The sequence below is a fragment of the Eptatretus burgeri genome, chromosome 4 (assembly GCF_056783735.1).
Source record: "Eptatretus burgeri isolate ZD-2024b chromosome 4, Ebu_testis_v1, whole genome shotgun sequence".
NCBI lineage: Eukaryota > Metazoa > Chordata > Myxini > Myxiniformes > Myxinidae > Eptatretus > Eptatretus burgeri.
The window spans coordinates 123,034,637-123,051,060 of NC_140964.1; the positions used below are offsets into that span (position 1 = coordinate 123,034,637).

The window sequence follows — 16,424 nt, forward strand, 5'->3', positions numbered from 1 at the left end:
ACCCGTTTAGTCGGGAAATGCGCTCAAATTGCGTCAGAAAAGCTTCAACGCTCCCTGATCCATCGAAATTTACCAGGGGGATCAATTTTACGGTGGCCCGCTTCTCAGTTTCTCCCTTATCCGAATCCAGCCCAGGGATCAAACACCCTTGTGGCTGTGTATCCAATTTCGGAGCCCACTGTGGCCAAAGATGTTTTGTGGTGAGGGTCTCATGGGTCAATTTTGCCTCCTGTTCCAAACGTTGAATGGACCGATTCACCTCTTCTCGCAGGATCTTCTGGGCCCGCACAACCTCCTCCAAGGCTCCGTCGCGAGTTTGTAGCTGCTCCTCAACCAACCCGGACACTCTACTTACAAAAGACGGCTCTACCAGGCCTTTATCCAAGACTTTATCTTGGCTCATAATTTTATCTTGTTCGCCCAAACGAGCCTCCAATCCTTTTACCTCCTCCGCCAAATTCATCCCTTGCTTCCTCAGCTCTCCCCACTCTTCAACTTGCAGCTGCATACGAGCATCCACACAGGCACGATGACGTTCCAGGCTTTCATCCACTTTATCAACCCGAATGTTCGTTGCATCAATTTTATCTACCAATTTTTTTCCGTATATTTTCCCCCTCCAATGTAATTTCTACCTTTGTTTCCTCCAATTTACTTTGTATTTCCCCCAATTTAACATCCACACACTCCTGCATCTCAGTTTTAATTTTCTCCATCTTTTCCCCCAATTCATCCCTCATTAAATCAATCCGTGCACCCAACTGTACCCCCATTACCCCCAATTGATCTGTCATTTCTGCCTTCTGTGTCACGAATTGATTTTCCATTTGTGCCGTCATTTCTGTCCTCTGTGTCACGAATTGATTTTCCATTTGTGCCGTCATTTCGGCCATTTGTGCCCCCTGTGCCGTCATTTTTGCCCCCTGTGCTGTAATTGCACTCATTAAATGTTCCAACATTGTCCAGATCGTCATCGTGCCGGTTTCCGGCGCTGCCGGCTCCGTTACGGGCGATGAAGCACGGTCCACGCTCGGAATGGGGGAGGTTCCAATCCTACCCCCATCTCTCCCTTCTTCCCCCGACTCGCTGCCAGACACGTGGCCTTCCTCCTCAAACATCTGCACATCCACCATGGTGCAGAAGTCCCGTTTGCCGCCAATTAATTTAAATTTGAAAAATCCCGCCAAAAGTTTCCCGCGCTCGTGCGCTTTTCTGTAGTAATTTTATATTCCAATTCGTGGCGAGATTTTAATCTTGGTATATTCTCCCGATACCAAATATAATTTAGAGGGGTTCGAACATCCAACACCCTGACACCAATGTGACGTCCACGGGACTTGAACAGTCCCGCCAACGTAGAATGAGCCGAAACGATGGAGGAGGTTTATTTATTTATAACCGAAACATGGCGGTTCTAATCGCTCTACTGCAAACGGGACGAGGAAGGTGGCACGAGTCGCTTTTCACTGAGTTGATGTTGTTTATTTGTTTTTATTATTAACCAGAAATAACAAGACTCGGCAAGAAGAGGGATCCGGGGCGATTCGACGGGATGGTGTGGGATCGGGCGTGGGGAAAAACACAGACAATTCCAATGAATATACAGATCTCAAACCCTCTAAGGCGCCAAGTACACACACACACACACACACACACACACACACACACACACACACACACACACACACACACACACACACACACACACACACACACACACACACACACACACACACACACACACACACACACACACACACACACACAACGAAGCTACTTCTGGTGGTCAGGCAGGACCGTGGTGTGGACGTAATTGTCCCTGGATCAGCGTCGGACGAGCTGGCCTTGCTCTCGTCAGGGGGGGGCAGGAGAAACCGTGGTGCTGTCGACCTCCTGGTCCTGGCCCAAGTCCACTCACAGCCACCAGGGAACCAGTTCTGGCGCCAAATTGTGAGCAGGAGAGGGAGGCAGGTCCGCCCGCCGTTCGACCCGTACTCCGAGTCAGCAGAACCCCAGAGCCAACCAAGGTGAGGCACGAGGCTCAGCAAGGCTCCAAGACACGATGAAGAACACGATCGAATCAGCACAACAACAAGTATGCTTCCCGCGCAACAGCCTCCACACCAAAAAAAACACGATCGTTTTGTCCCAATCTTCTTCCTCTTCCTTTTCCTTTTCGACCCCGAACAGAACCTTTTTATCCTCCTGTCCTCGTCACTTCCAATCGAGCCGTTTATTGCCCCACCGCCGTCGCCTTCTGCCAATCGTGATCACGGGGCGGAGCCATCCGCTGCACTGTCCTGTGACGTGACGGCCAGCCTCCAGAGAATACCAAAAGGGGTTTACGCAGACACACTTACCCTATCCCGTGTCCCTATCTAATTATGTGACAATTATCATTTCCCCCTTGAAGAAATGAACATTTACTAGACAACTTATCACCACTGAATTGCTACTTATTACATTGAGATCCTGGTAAACTCGAACAGCATGGTATACCCAATTAAACATCCGAATTACCCTTTGAATGCATACCCCCCCTCAAACGTAACAATATATATATATATATATATATATATATATATATATATATATATATATATATATATATATATATATATATATATATATACACAAATACAAAAGTAGTTTATTTCAGGCAAGTAATAACTCTTTTCCAACAGTATAATTAAACAACACTTCGATAAACATTGGATGCAATAGAATGAATATGTGGACTTCTGATAGAATCCAATATTTTTAAAATAACATTTGTTTTTAAGGAATTTTTAATTTGTGAAGTGAAGTGTATTCGATGCAAGACAGTAAAGGCAGGTTCTCCCCCCTCTCAAGTCAAGTCAATCAAGTCAAGGAAGAAGTGTCACTCCACACCCTCTCCCACCCCTCATCCCCTACCTCCCTCCTCTCCCCTGTGCATGATCCTGTCACCCTCCCCTCTCATGAGTGAAGTATCAGATATCAGAGTGAAGTATCATGAGTGAAGTATCACACCTCCTTCAAATTCCATGCTTTCCTTCCTGAAAGTTCCTGTTGTGCAAGAACCTGAAAGTCCCTGTAGTGTCCATCGTGTTTACTTTGTGTACCCCACCCCATCCCTCTCCCTTCCACAGATCTCCTCATGTCTTTGTTCCATACTGTTTTTTCCTTGCCTCTTCCACCCCTCTCGTCTCCTGCACCTCTTGTACATTCTGTGTGTTCACTCTCATGTGAGCCTCGACAGTGTAACCAAGAAAAAACAAACAAACAAAAAAGTAGACCCGGTCTTAAGGCCCTGCCACACCTTGACGTTTTAGCCAGCGTATAGCAAGGTCTCAAAATGTATGTAAAACGCTGGCGTACGCTGAACTATTGATGTTTTTTTTTCTTCCAGTTTTGGACGTATTCATAACGAGTTGGACGTATGCATAACGTATTATTAACGTACACAGAACGTTTCGATAACAAATAGATAGCTTATACCAATGAATGCTGAGCGTGTCGTTGGCGTTCACAACCTATGCCCAGCGATAGTCAAACTTATGCATAGCGTGGCAGCGTATCGCCGATGATCACGTGGCGTAGCCTATTAAAAGGCTGTGGCTCGACGATTCAAATCATAACCGCACTCGACATCGAAGTGTCAAGGCCCTGTCACACCTTGACGATTTAGCCAGCGTATGCCGACGTATGAAAAATTTGCCGAATACGCTGGCACACGTCGAATACGTTATGGGTAAGTTTTGTATACGTTAAAAGCACGCTGAAGCATGCTGAAGGACGCTGGCATATGTCGTAGTACGCTGAATACATCGACAAATTTTCAGCATGTTGAAAATTTTTCAACGTATCCAGCGTATGACGCACATGTTCCGCATACGCTGGCCATAAGTTGTAGGCACGTTATGCAATCGTTGACACACGTCGACACATGTTACTTGTAAGTTACTCACAAGTCGAAACACGTCGAGGTAATGTTTAGCGTACCCGAAACTTATTTCTAACCTATGAGTAACGTGCTTTGAACCGATGTGTAACGTATCTCCAACACATATTGACGTATGTAGACGTATTTGACGTCTTCCAGACGACCACAGAACTTACTGAACGTGTTACTAACTTACAGCTACCGTATAATGGCGTATTGGCAGCGTTTAGGGGAATTGGTATATGAAAATGGGGTTTACACAGGAGGAACCCGTCAGTGTTCCAGACTCCATGGTTTGTTTTTTTCCTTCGGCTTGACAGTGATGTTGACACTTCGATTTCTAGTGCGTTTATGATTTAAGTCATTGAGCGACAGCCTATTAATTATATTATATTATAACCGCACTATAAATCGAAGTGTCAACATCACCGTCATGCCGAATTTAAAAAAAAAAAAAATATGGAGTCTGGAACACCAATGCTAAACATTATCTCGACGTGTTTCAACTTATTAGTAACTTACAAGTAACGTGTGTCGACGTGTGTCAACGATCGCATAACGTGCCTACAACTTATGGCCAGCGTAGCGGAACGTGTGAGTCATACGCTGGCATACGTCAAAAAATTTCAAGCATGTTAAAATTTGTCAACAGCTCGGCGTACTTCAACGTATGCCAGCATACTACGACGTATGCCAGTGTACTACGACGTATACCAAACTTACCCATAACGTATTCGACATGTGCCAGCGTTTTAGACAAATTTTTCATACGTCGGCATACGCTGCCTGAATCGTCAAGATGCGACAAGGCCTTAAGGCGTTGTTTCACCAGCTTCACAGCCAGCTTCCTCAGGCTAATAGACCCCAAGCTTTGGCGCGTGTCCGGTTTTTATTTCGACACGACTGCTCATTTCCGGTCACGTGTTGGTGCTCGAGATCAAATGGAGGAGTGTTTTATTTAATTATATTTTGCAAACCCCAAGCAAAATAAACGTTAAATCACATCATCGAAGGGGGTGCTCTGCTCGTTTTTTGCTTTTACTGACAGGTGACCTGGTGTTGTTTGTGTGGGTGAACATGTGTGTGCGCTTGTTGTTTTTGTGTTTCCACGGCACGAACAGGCTGGTTTCGTGTCCGGGCTGGACATGATGAGGAGGGTTCTCATTGGGTGTTGTCCACATGCGGATGTGGTGTTTGGGATTAAGTGTTGTTTGTTGCTCACCTTATCCAGCTGTTTGCACCATCGAGTTCTTGCCATTTGCATCAGAGGTGTGTATCGTGTGAGTACGTCCACCATCTCTCCATTTCGACCACACTCCTGGCTCTTCACGTGCCAGGATTCCAAAATCAACCTGTGTTGTTTGTTGGACGTCGTGTCTAGGACAAGGGTCCCATCAAAGAGAAATTTGTGTCCAGATTGCAGTCAATGACTGTTATGGCTGAATGGGTCCCCTTTCCAAGCCTAATTACTCACTGATGTTCATCTAGCCATTCTAGCCTTTGTTTTAAATTTCTTCCAGTTTCACCAATGTAGAATTGGTCACAATCTCTACATGACAAATGGTAAACTACTCCAGATTTAATCGCCAATTGGTATTGGGTCCTTTAGTTCTGAAATGACATTACGGATGGTGCGTAGAGGTTTGTAGGCTACACCAATCAGTGCGCCACGTCCTGTCCTGCCAATCCTTTCAGAAAGGCCCGGGTAGTACGGCCAGCACACAGTGCCCAAGTGGTTCTGGCTCCTTATGTTCTGTCCGTTTTGGTTCTTTCAAGGTGAGGAGTATCCCTTTGCTGTACCCATTCTGAACAGGACTTCTCACCTTCATTCTGACTAATCTGACTTCTTTAATTGCATCGGTTTTAGATGACGACAAATTCCATGCCCAAGCTGCTAAGGTCTGTACTGCACTGCGTTTGTGGAAGATTGGGTTGCAGAAGTTAAAATCCAGTAATCTGCTGGTTTGAGTTGGTTTCCTGTAAACCAAATTATTGAGGGAGCCGTCAGGCTTTCGGTGAACCTCCACATCCAAAAAGGCCAGTTTGCCATTTTTTCAGTTTTTATTGTGAAGTTCATGCTGGGGAATACCTGGCCAAGTTGTCTCAGTAGATGGTCTTCCATGTCTTTATGCACAATGGCTAAGGTGTCATTCACATTCCTTTTCCAGTACCATGGGGGCCAATTCTCATGAGACTCAAATATATATTTTTTGAGTTCCTCCAACACCGAATTAGCCACAAAAGCGGAGACTGGTGAACCAATCCATATCTCTGCCAAATATTTGTCAGTGATGTGCACTGTCATAGATGAAAGTTGTGCTGTTCAGACACATCTTCAGCAGACAGCCCATGAGCCAGTCGGGTTGGTCGGTACCATCTGGGGGGAATAATTATAATAGTGATTTTTGGCAACGTATACAACCCAAGAGTTAGAAAATATGTGATAGCATTGCAGAGGTAGGAGCTTTTTGTGTGTTATCACCCTGTTTATATGCCTACCCTTAAATAAGCTTTTGTGCAAAATGGCCAGTACAAGGTAAGACATCCTGTCTTAACTCAACATTTTTTTTTATCAGTCAAACATTAACATTGAAATTTGTCTCACCTTTTGTTAGGATTTTTGTTTTTTTATACCTTGTCGAGGCTCGCGTGAGAGCTAACACACAACGCACAGCAAGGGGGGCATGAGACAAGAGGGGCGTGGGAAGGACAAAACAGTGGGGAACAGAGACATTAGGAGATCTGTGGAAGGGAGAGGGATGGGACGGGGAACAGAAGATGGACATTACAGGGACTTTCAGGAAAGAAAGCAGGGAATTTGAAGGAGGTGGGCTTGGGTGGATTATTGGGGCAAGAAAAGATCGAGGGTTGGATGGGGGATGATAAGAGGTGGAGGTGAACAGCTGTTTTGAAAGCCTGGAGGGAAGAAAGAGAAAGAATAGAGTGAGGAAGTTTATTCCAAAGGCGGGGGAAAAAAGAGGAATGAAAGAATGAAGGTGAGCAGTGAGTCATGATTTTGGTAGTTTTACCAGAAGGGGGTTGTTGGCGGACCTTGAGCGCCCTGTGGAAATGTGGTGGGGACAAATCGCAGAGAGAGTGGGGGGGGGGGCGAGGCTGGAAAGGAGACGGTAGAAGACAGAAAGACCACCGACCAACCTGCGGTGAGAGAGTGAGAGGCCCAAAGACTCACCCTCATTGCGGGAGATCCCAATGATCCGAAATGCCTTGGTTTCCACAGCGTGAAGCCGAGAAAGGTGGGAGGCAGGAGCACCAGCCCAGAGGGGAGAGGAGTACTCCATCAAGCTGTGGACGAAAGCTTTGTAAGTGGTCAGGAGCTCAGGTGGGCTGAGGAAGGACTTTGCACGATGGAGGATTCCCAGTCGGCGACTGGCTTTGTAGGCGAGGTTTGAAATGTGGTTTTCCCAGGAAAGGTCATGGCAGATAGTGAGACCCAGAAGCTTGAATGAAAGGACTTCTTCCAGAGGATTGATGAGAAAATGGATGGGGGGGGGGGGTTCTAAATGGTCCTTTCGGAGAGACATAGTGAGAGTGTGAGATTTGTCCGGAGCGAAAGACATGTTCAACGTGTTGGACCAGTTTGTGATTTTACCCAGATCTGCAGTGAACGAAGAAGCTGCTGCTTGCCAGTCTGAGGAATAACCGATGGTATGGCAGAGGGTGGAGTCATCAGCAAAGAGATATAGAAGATTTTCCAGAGAGGCGGAGAGATCATTGATGAAAACTAGAAAAAGAACAGGGCCCAGAACGCTACCTTGAGGAACTCCAGCCTGGACAGGAAGAGGTGATGAAAGAACTCCAGTTCGGGCCACACATTGACTGTAACAGGAGAGGAAGTCTGCAAGCCATGAGTGGAGATGGCCTTGGATACAATAGGAAGAGAGTTTGGTGAGCAGGGCAGGGTGCCAGACCATGTCAAAATGCCACCAACTTTTGTGCTCTCACACCTATTGACCATCAAGTGTTGCATCAACAGATACTATTGCTGATATATCTGATGCGATCAAGATATCTTGCAATCCAGCACTCCCAAAGTGGTGACCAATAACAGCCAGATATTTGATGGTCAGATGGAAGAGTCCGTACATCACACATTTCTCTGCAGTCTGTCATGAACTTGTGAGTTGAATATCTCCAGTGCTTTAGCATTCACTGCCTGATCACAAATAACCATGACTGAGTGATTTTATTCATCTTCCTCAGTAGAGTTTCTGATTGAATCAACAGATTAAATCGACCTCATCCTCACAGGGTAGACCGTCTTCAGGTCAGTTGGGGGAGTATCAGTTTTATGAAAATATTTGTGTGCATACCTCTGCCAGGCTGAACCTTGTATGGAGATGGAATACCCTCATCCTGACAAAGGCACAAACTTGTTCGTTTTGGTTTCGAATGGAGGATATGAAATCGAGCACATTTGGGTGTTACAGAAGGCTGCACGACCAACACATCAGTTTTCGGTAAAATAAGTGGATAGTTGAATTTTTTTTTAATTTAAATAAAAACGTTTTGTTTTTATTTAAATTTCAAGTGTAATTGTGCTTGTGTGTGCAAATTTTAATGATGATTAATCAATCCACACATGATATGTAGCAGGAAACATGTTTTTCAGTCGTCTTATGGCTGGACAGCTATGCTCCGTGGTGAAATGCTGATTTTCTCACAGAATGGAAACTTATTTTGGGTTAATGTTCTGAAATCAATAATTTAAGGTTCAATAAAAAAACAACAATAAAGAAACCTATGTTTGGCTTATGGGTGCAAAAAAAACGACAATTCATGAAAATAAGCACCTGAACAACTGTAGCTTCAATGCAAAACCACAATTTGAAAACCACATACTGCCTGGAATTGTTGCAGAGGCCACCTTCTGCAAAAACATTATGGCAGACGAAAGCTGTAAGGGCTGTTGAAAAAATTTCCTTAATTTGGCCCTATGAGAAATAGTTCCTGGACTAAAAGATGATGTGGATTTTTATTTCTTGGTATTTTTTGTACACGGTGTCGAGGTTTGTGGAGGAGCGAAAACACAGAATGAATCAGGACATAATAAAACGAAAAGAACAGCAGAGAGAGAGAGAGAGAGAGAGAGAGAGAGAGAGAGAGAGAGAGAGAGAGAGAGAGAGAGAGAGAGAGAGAGAGAGAGAGAGAGAGAGAGAGAGAGAGAGAGAGAGAGAGAGAGAGAGAGAGAGAGAGAGAGAGAGAGAGAGAGAGAGAGAGAGAGAGAGAGAGAGAGAGAGAGAGAGAGAGAGAGAGAGAAAGTAAAGTTGGGGGGGGAGGGGGGTGGGACACAACAGTAGGGTCGAGGGATAAAATAGAGGAAGACTTTGAGAAATATCAGATGTGGGGAAAGAATGAGGGAAAGGGGAAGAGACAGGGTGAAACTAAAACTGCACTCAGAAAGGGCATACTTCTGCCAGGCTGAACAGTTTAAGTTTTGTGTCCCACTGAAAGGACAAATCTGCATCCGGACCTGAACCAAAATCGAATCAGCTTGTTCTGGTCAGCTACCCAACTCTTCCACCAAGTTTTGTCAGAACCCATGCATAACTTTTTGAAATATCATGCTTTTTACTGTAATTTTCTTTGATAGGCAGCTTTCCAAGATTTATCCAGATAGCCCGATTGTAAATAAGAGTGGTAATGATTGTACAGTTGCTGCATATCGAGATGTGTTGGTTGGAGTTGGACAGAATGGCATTAGTACAAGTGTATATCATGAAGTTGATTATTTCAGTTTCCCGGTAGTCTTGTACACATTTCCAGGTCGCAATGTACCAATTAAAATGGGTCACATTGTCTTCTCATCTCAGATACTTAGATTTGTAAGAATTTGTTTCGTGAAGGATGATTTTGTGGAACGTGCTGAGAAGGTCTTCACATCATGTCAAAAAGAGGATATTTGGCTGATTGATTGATAAGGTCTTGTGAGAATGTCTTTGGACTCCATCGTCACCTGATATTTAAGTTTGGTTGGTTTTCGTGTAAACAAGTTCCCATTGCATTGCATTTGATATAATATTGAATTTACTATTTTAGTGAGGTAAATTCATTAATTAATAATACTAATTTAACATATATAGAGATGGTATTAAATAATGGAAGTATTTAGATTTAAAAAAAAAAAAAAATATATATATATATATATATATATATATATATATATATATATATATATATATATATATATATATATATATATATATATATATATATATTGATGAAATACATTGTAAATACCGGCAAGCATCCTTACTATAACTCACGTTCCGGTGTTTGTGTGTTTGCTTGTCGCGCTACTACCCCTCCAGTTCTGAGCAGATGACATCCATACTTGCTACATAGGATCAGCATGACCCCAAATAATGTATAGGGGTATTTTGTTTTTGCCGGTGGTCATGAAGGGGGAGTGGGGGGAGGTAATAAGTTGGAGAGAGCTGCAAACTCACAATCACGGAAGTTGAAAGAATAACTGGAAACCCACAAAGAGGTCGACTTGGTGAGAGTTAGTGGGGTATTACAATAATGGTTGTGGAAAGGTGGGGGGGGGGGGGGTTACATGAGATGGTGGTAAACAGCTGTCTTGATGATCTGATGAAAAGAAGGAGATTAAGAAGAATGTGGTCGTTCATTCCCCACAGGTGAGAAAAGGAAAGAATGAAATAGTGGAGGTGAGCAATGGTTCTGGATTTGGAGAGTTTCACCAAAAGCGGGTACCGAGTGGACCCCGTGCACCCTGCAGATTAATACCTGGGGTGTGTTTACTGTTCAGTTACCAAGCAGTTAACCAGCGCTTGCCAAGCCAGCCGTTCCTTATCAATAGTTTCGGATGACATGCTTGCTTGAGTGCTTAAGCCACTTGGCAAGTGCTCTACAAGAATCTTGCTAACTGAACACACCCCTGGCAGCCGTATGATGTGAAGGAATTTGATAAGGAATCAAATTTTGTCAATATTATGTGCGCGTCGATGCATTTTAAATAGAAATATTATTGTAGCTTTACTTTAAAGTGTGAGAAAGGTGAAATATTTGCATTCCTACTCAGGGACTCTTCAAGGAAATTATTTGGCAAAAAGAACGGATATTGATGGACTCCTTGAACATATTTTCAAAGACCAAATTTATCTTTGGAATCAAGTCATAATGTCGAGGCTTATGGGAAAGAATCTCCCCAATGATGTCAATGTAAGGTTTCCAGTCTGAGTGACCAATCTCCATTAACCTGCTCAGGGGTGGATCCAGGAAATTATTAGGGGGTGTTCACTTGATGTTAAGATGTTCACAGGTCTACCACCAAGGCTTATTCAAGTCAAAGTATTCGTCTATTATTGTTCACTTGATAATATTTTGCTGAAAGAGAGATATTGTCCTCAATAGTGATGAGTGTAAGCTTGTGCCTGTCTACTGAGTGAAGTGACAGTTTCCTATTTGAACATCAGTAGATGATAAATGGGGTTTCTGGGATGCCCATTCAAATGAATGGGGAGAGAGAAAAACTTTCTGACCCAACCCCCAAAATCTCACAATAGGAGACTCATTTCCTCCCCACCGATCCCCTTCCCTCCCATACAAGCAAATGTAAAATTGAGACTCATTTAATTTTCTTTTAACATTCATTTCCATCGAGTATATTCACTTTATCTCTTCAAGCACGAAAGAAAGGGAAGTTCACTATCCCTCCTTCGGTTCTGTAAAATTGGGAAGTGCCTTTAAGAGCACAGTCCTGCTGTGGAAATGAGGAAGTATTCTGTGCCCATGTCTCTCATGGTTATATCTTAAATCATCAGAACACGAACAGAACAAAGTTGAGCTAAAAGCAAACAAAAACAACTTTTAATAAAAAGAAGATATTTAAAAGTAAGTTTTAAATGAAAGAAAAGATAAAATCTCGATTTCAGCCCTCACACCCAAACCAAGCCAAAAAAGCCTGAAGTCATTTCCTTTGAGACACACCCGAAAAAACCCATTGTTGTGTAATCTCCCATGATATCATCAACTTGGCCTATTTGATACCAAACACGAACTTCATACGTTTTATTCAGAGAATGGATTGTGCAGAGGAGTACTCCGATCTTGCGGATCAATTTTTTTCACAAGAGGAGAGGTGAGATCCTTAAACCAATTCATTATTTGTTGTTTTATCCAGAATTAAATCACTCCACAACCAATAATTATTGTATGTTTTTATTCTTACAGGTTGTCCCGAATAAGAACATCGTTGATAACCGATCTGGAAAATGAGGTGTTTGAATATCACGAGGAATGGCAAAAAATGAATGACTTCCTTTAAGACATTCAATCGTTCAGAAGAAAATTGAATGACATTATTGTTGGCTGGAAAGAAGTCCTCTCACGTCCTCTGACCTTGAATGAGTCGAGTCAAAGGTGAGAAATTATCCCTCTGTGTGTCTCTATCTCTGTCGCTATGTCTCTGTCTATATCTCTCTTGAGTGTTCTCATAATTATTTTTATTTTTTTTCAGTTTAAACACCTGTCTGGATGAACCTAACACACAACTTAATCTTCTGGAGGAATCTGACATGACACTCAATCTTCTGGAGGTATATGTGTTATTTATTATTTTATTAATATCATGATATAATCATCTTTATATACCCTAATTGTTCTTCCCTCTTTGTTTTGAACAGAATACGTTGACCGAGTTTCAAAATCACAAACCATCAGACTGCTGCGAAAGAAGATTTTGTTCAATGTTTTTCATCTTGTTTAATTAACTGTATATGCTTTCCATATAATTATCTGATTTTGAATTACAAAAAAAGAAGAAAGATGTAAAGGGGAGGGGGGGTTGGGTTGGGGGAGGGTTATGGTTGGGGGGAAGGTGCTGTTGTGGAAGTTATTGCCTTACGTTTTATTTGGTCCTGTATTTACTTTTAATCAACCGTTTAACCGACGAGATGCAAATCCTGTTATTCAAATGACAGACACCGATCAATTCACTTGCCACAACGTGAAAGTACTGTACATTACATCAGAGAGTTTTATTATACTTGGTACTTGGCCAGTCCCAAGGAGTGCAACCCACTGAGATGGTATACATCCAGACGTGCTTGCACTCTCTTGGAGTACAACCGACTGAGATGGTATACATTCTCACGTGCTTGCACTAAAACAAGATTACAACTTCTGGTATTTATATGCTTTCAGAGGGAGAGTGGAGGGGGCTGTGAAACATTAGCCAAAGAACTCCAAAATGCAATACGTGTCTTCGAAGTGAAAAGCAACTTTGAAATCATAACAAAGTTGGTGTTATCAGAAAAGGTCACTTTGTTCCATAGCAAGACATTCCTTTTATCAACATTTAGGGAAAAAGACTCTTGGCTAAAGGGAAGCATCACTGACAGCCAATTTGACTTGTAGCATAAAAATTAAATTTATAAAACACCAGCAACGATTACAATTTAGAGGACATTAATATAATTATTTTCTTCCAAAGTGCGCTCCCCCAACGACCCACCACCCCCCTCATCCCTCTCCTCTCCCCTCCCTTCCCGTGTGCGTGTGTGGGGAAGGGTGGGGGTGGGATGAGGGGGGTGGTGGGTCAAAGGTGGGAGTGCACAGGGGGTGGGGCTTGTGCGGGTGGGGCTTTTATGGGTGAGCTTGTGTGGGTGGGGTTTGTGTGGATGGGGCTTATGTGGATGGGGCTTGTGTGGGTGGAGCAATTTTTAAAAATTAAATAAACATGTTGTGTGTGGGGAACTAATAAACTAATCACTAATTATGTGGATATGATGGATGTGGATGTGGCTTATGTGGGTGAGGTTTGCGTGGGTCGGGCTTGTGTGGATGTGGCTTTTATAGCTGGGGTTTGTGTGAGTGGGGTTTGCGTGGGTGGGGCTTGTGTGGATGTGGCTTTTGTGGGTGGGGTTTGCATGGGTGGGGATTGTGTGGGTGGAGTCAAAAAGGGGCGGAGTCAAAAATCCCCTATTTACCTTTGTCTTTTGTAATTCCTGTGAATAAAATGAACCTCAAATCTCTTTCCCCTTTAAATAACTTAATTTGTAAGTCCAAGGAACTGCACCGACGACATCAACAATTTTAAAAAGTTCATTTGTCCATTGCTTGGTATAACATTTTTCAAAATGAGATTTCCACCTGTATATTCTTACTACATCACCAACTTTGAACTTAGGCTTTCTGACATTAATCTCTTTTTCATATTTTAATTTTGTAAATGTTTCTGATGGTTTAGTTTTCATTGAAGTATGAATCATATCATTGTAGTTGTCTACAATGTCCTGAATTAAAGATAACCATTGTTGAGAACCGAGTTGAGTGAATTTTTTTAAAGACTCTCTTTTAAAGTGCGATTAAAACACTCAATAACAACTGCTTTTCCTTCATTTAAGGTGCTGTATAATGTAATGTTGTTATTTTTAAGTAAATTCACAAAAGTTTTGTTGTAGAACTCTGAACCCTCATCAGTCCACAATTTTTTAGTTTTTCTCTGGCTTTTATTGAATATCTGTTGGAAAGCTAACAAAAGAGTATTACCTGTTTCGTTTTTCAAAGGAACAACCCACGCATATCGACTCCTCAAATCAATAACGGTTAAAGCATACGTGTACCACTTATTTTCGAGTTCAATTAAATCAGCGGACCAGAAAAAAAAAATCAACTTCCTTGGAATAAACCTTCTTCTATGAAACTTTGTGATTATTGGTTTATGTAATTCATCAGCTAATTGCTCTTCAATCTTGATGACTTCATTGGAGCCTATAAGTTTTTTGAATTTCCAAGCCCAAGTTTCAATTTTGCACTGATCATCTTCTTCACGATGACCCTATCAACTTTTTTCTCTCAAGGTTGGATTTTGTATCAGAGACAAATTATACAAGTTTTCTCTATCGGCTTCATGTTTTTCTTCCAATGTCGTGTTATTCATGTAAACACGTAATCAATATCATGCTTCCTGCACACTTCATCAACCCTATTGATCGGTTTGCTCCACGGTTTAGGATTGTCAGCCTCAAATAATCTTTTATTCAAGTTTGTTCCTGGACCACAGAAAGAATACCCTGGTAGATGTAATTCCCCTGGTATTCCAGTTGATGTAAATTTACTTCCTGATAAAAACTTTTGTATATCTCACCCTCATTTGTGTTTGGTGATGAATTTACTCTTTTTTGAGCCACACACCCAACATGTACCTTTTTGTATAACCCTATTGTTTTTACTCTAAACATACAAGAAATTTTTACTCTCGGTTTTCTTTTTACATTTGAGACAATAACTTATTTATTTATGTGAAAAATTCCAAAAGAGTGCGAAAACCTTTTTAGTTTCCAACATGCACATTTGAATCTTAATTGTTAAAACATAAAGAATCCTTAGAAATGTCTTCACTCTCTCCTCCATTTATTAAAGAAAAAAAATGTAAAACTTTAATCAAAGTCAATTACTCCAACATCATCGATAATATAATCTTTTCCTTCTTTCTCTTCTTTATCTCCACTTTCTCAGTTAAATCTTCTCCCTGAAATCGATGTTAAAACTCTTGATGCATATATTTCTTATAGACTTGCCAATTCTTTGTTTTCCTCCTCGGTGCGTTGAGATTGATTTCTTTTTCTGTCATACCTTTGATCTTTTCATAATCTCACTGGTTTCCATATTTTTATATTTATTTATTCTCTCTCTTTCCTCCTTCTAAGCCTTTTATTCATTTTTATTATTTTCTTTCCTCCTTCTCCCTCTCCCCTTCCTCTCCTCCTTCTCTCTCTCTCCCTCTCCTCCTCTCTCTCCCTCTCCTCCTTCTCTCTTGCCTCATTTTCTTCAACTCCTTCCTCATCCCTTACTATCCTTGAACTACTTTCACCCCTTAGAATATCATACATATATTCATCTGGATTCTGCGATACTCTTGAATCCACAATTATTTTTCACAATATAGGAAACCAATAAGATTTGTTGATGATTTCAAAAAGAGTTTAATATCTCATCACCTTGAGAAGTTCATTTTTACTTAATATTTTAATCAAATCTCTATTTGTGGGTTTTTTAATATCAGTACAAGTCAGTTCTTAATTGAAAAATGCTCGTGTATATGTTCCAATTCATAAAGAATGTAAAATCTAACACCCTTTTCTTGTGGGTATTCTTGAATGCAAAAATTATAATTTTCTTGAAGCCTTCTTGCTGTCATTTATGTATCAGAAATATATGACAGATTAATATGATGGCACGTAATACCACCCCATCTTCCAGTTGTTAAATCAGTTTGTATTCCTCGACTTTGTATAATTTTCCAATTTCCTTCCTTCTTTGTCATATAAACTATTGCTTCACCATAAAATAGTTTCCTATTCCTAAAATCGTGTATTTGTTGTTTTCCAATTGTGCTTCCACATATCTGCTGACTCTTACCAAGAGGATAAAATTCTTCTTTACGAGACTGATAAAAATTATGGAGGTCTTCCAGGTTTAAAGAAAAAGACCAATTATATCCTAAATCACACAT

At 41.6% G+C, this 16,424-nt stretch overlaps 1 protein-coding gene and 1 long non-coding RNA gene across 4 annotated transcripts in view; one reads left to right on the plus strand and one right to left on the minus strand.

Moving 5' to 3' along the window:
• LOC147029018 (nectin-3-like) overlaps positions 1–16,424 on the minus strand; it is a 427,027-nt gene that overhangs the window by 201,324 nt on the left and 209,279 nt on the right. The window lies entirely within an intron of this gene.
• LOC147029021 (uncharacterized) lies at positions 11,479–12,718 on the plus strand. The gene is made up of 3 exons (XR_015056967.1): positions 11,479–12,328; positions 12,426–12,504; positions 12,592–12,718. It is a non-coding gene; the product is annotated as an uncharacterized LOC147029021 (long non-coding RNA).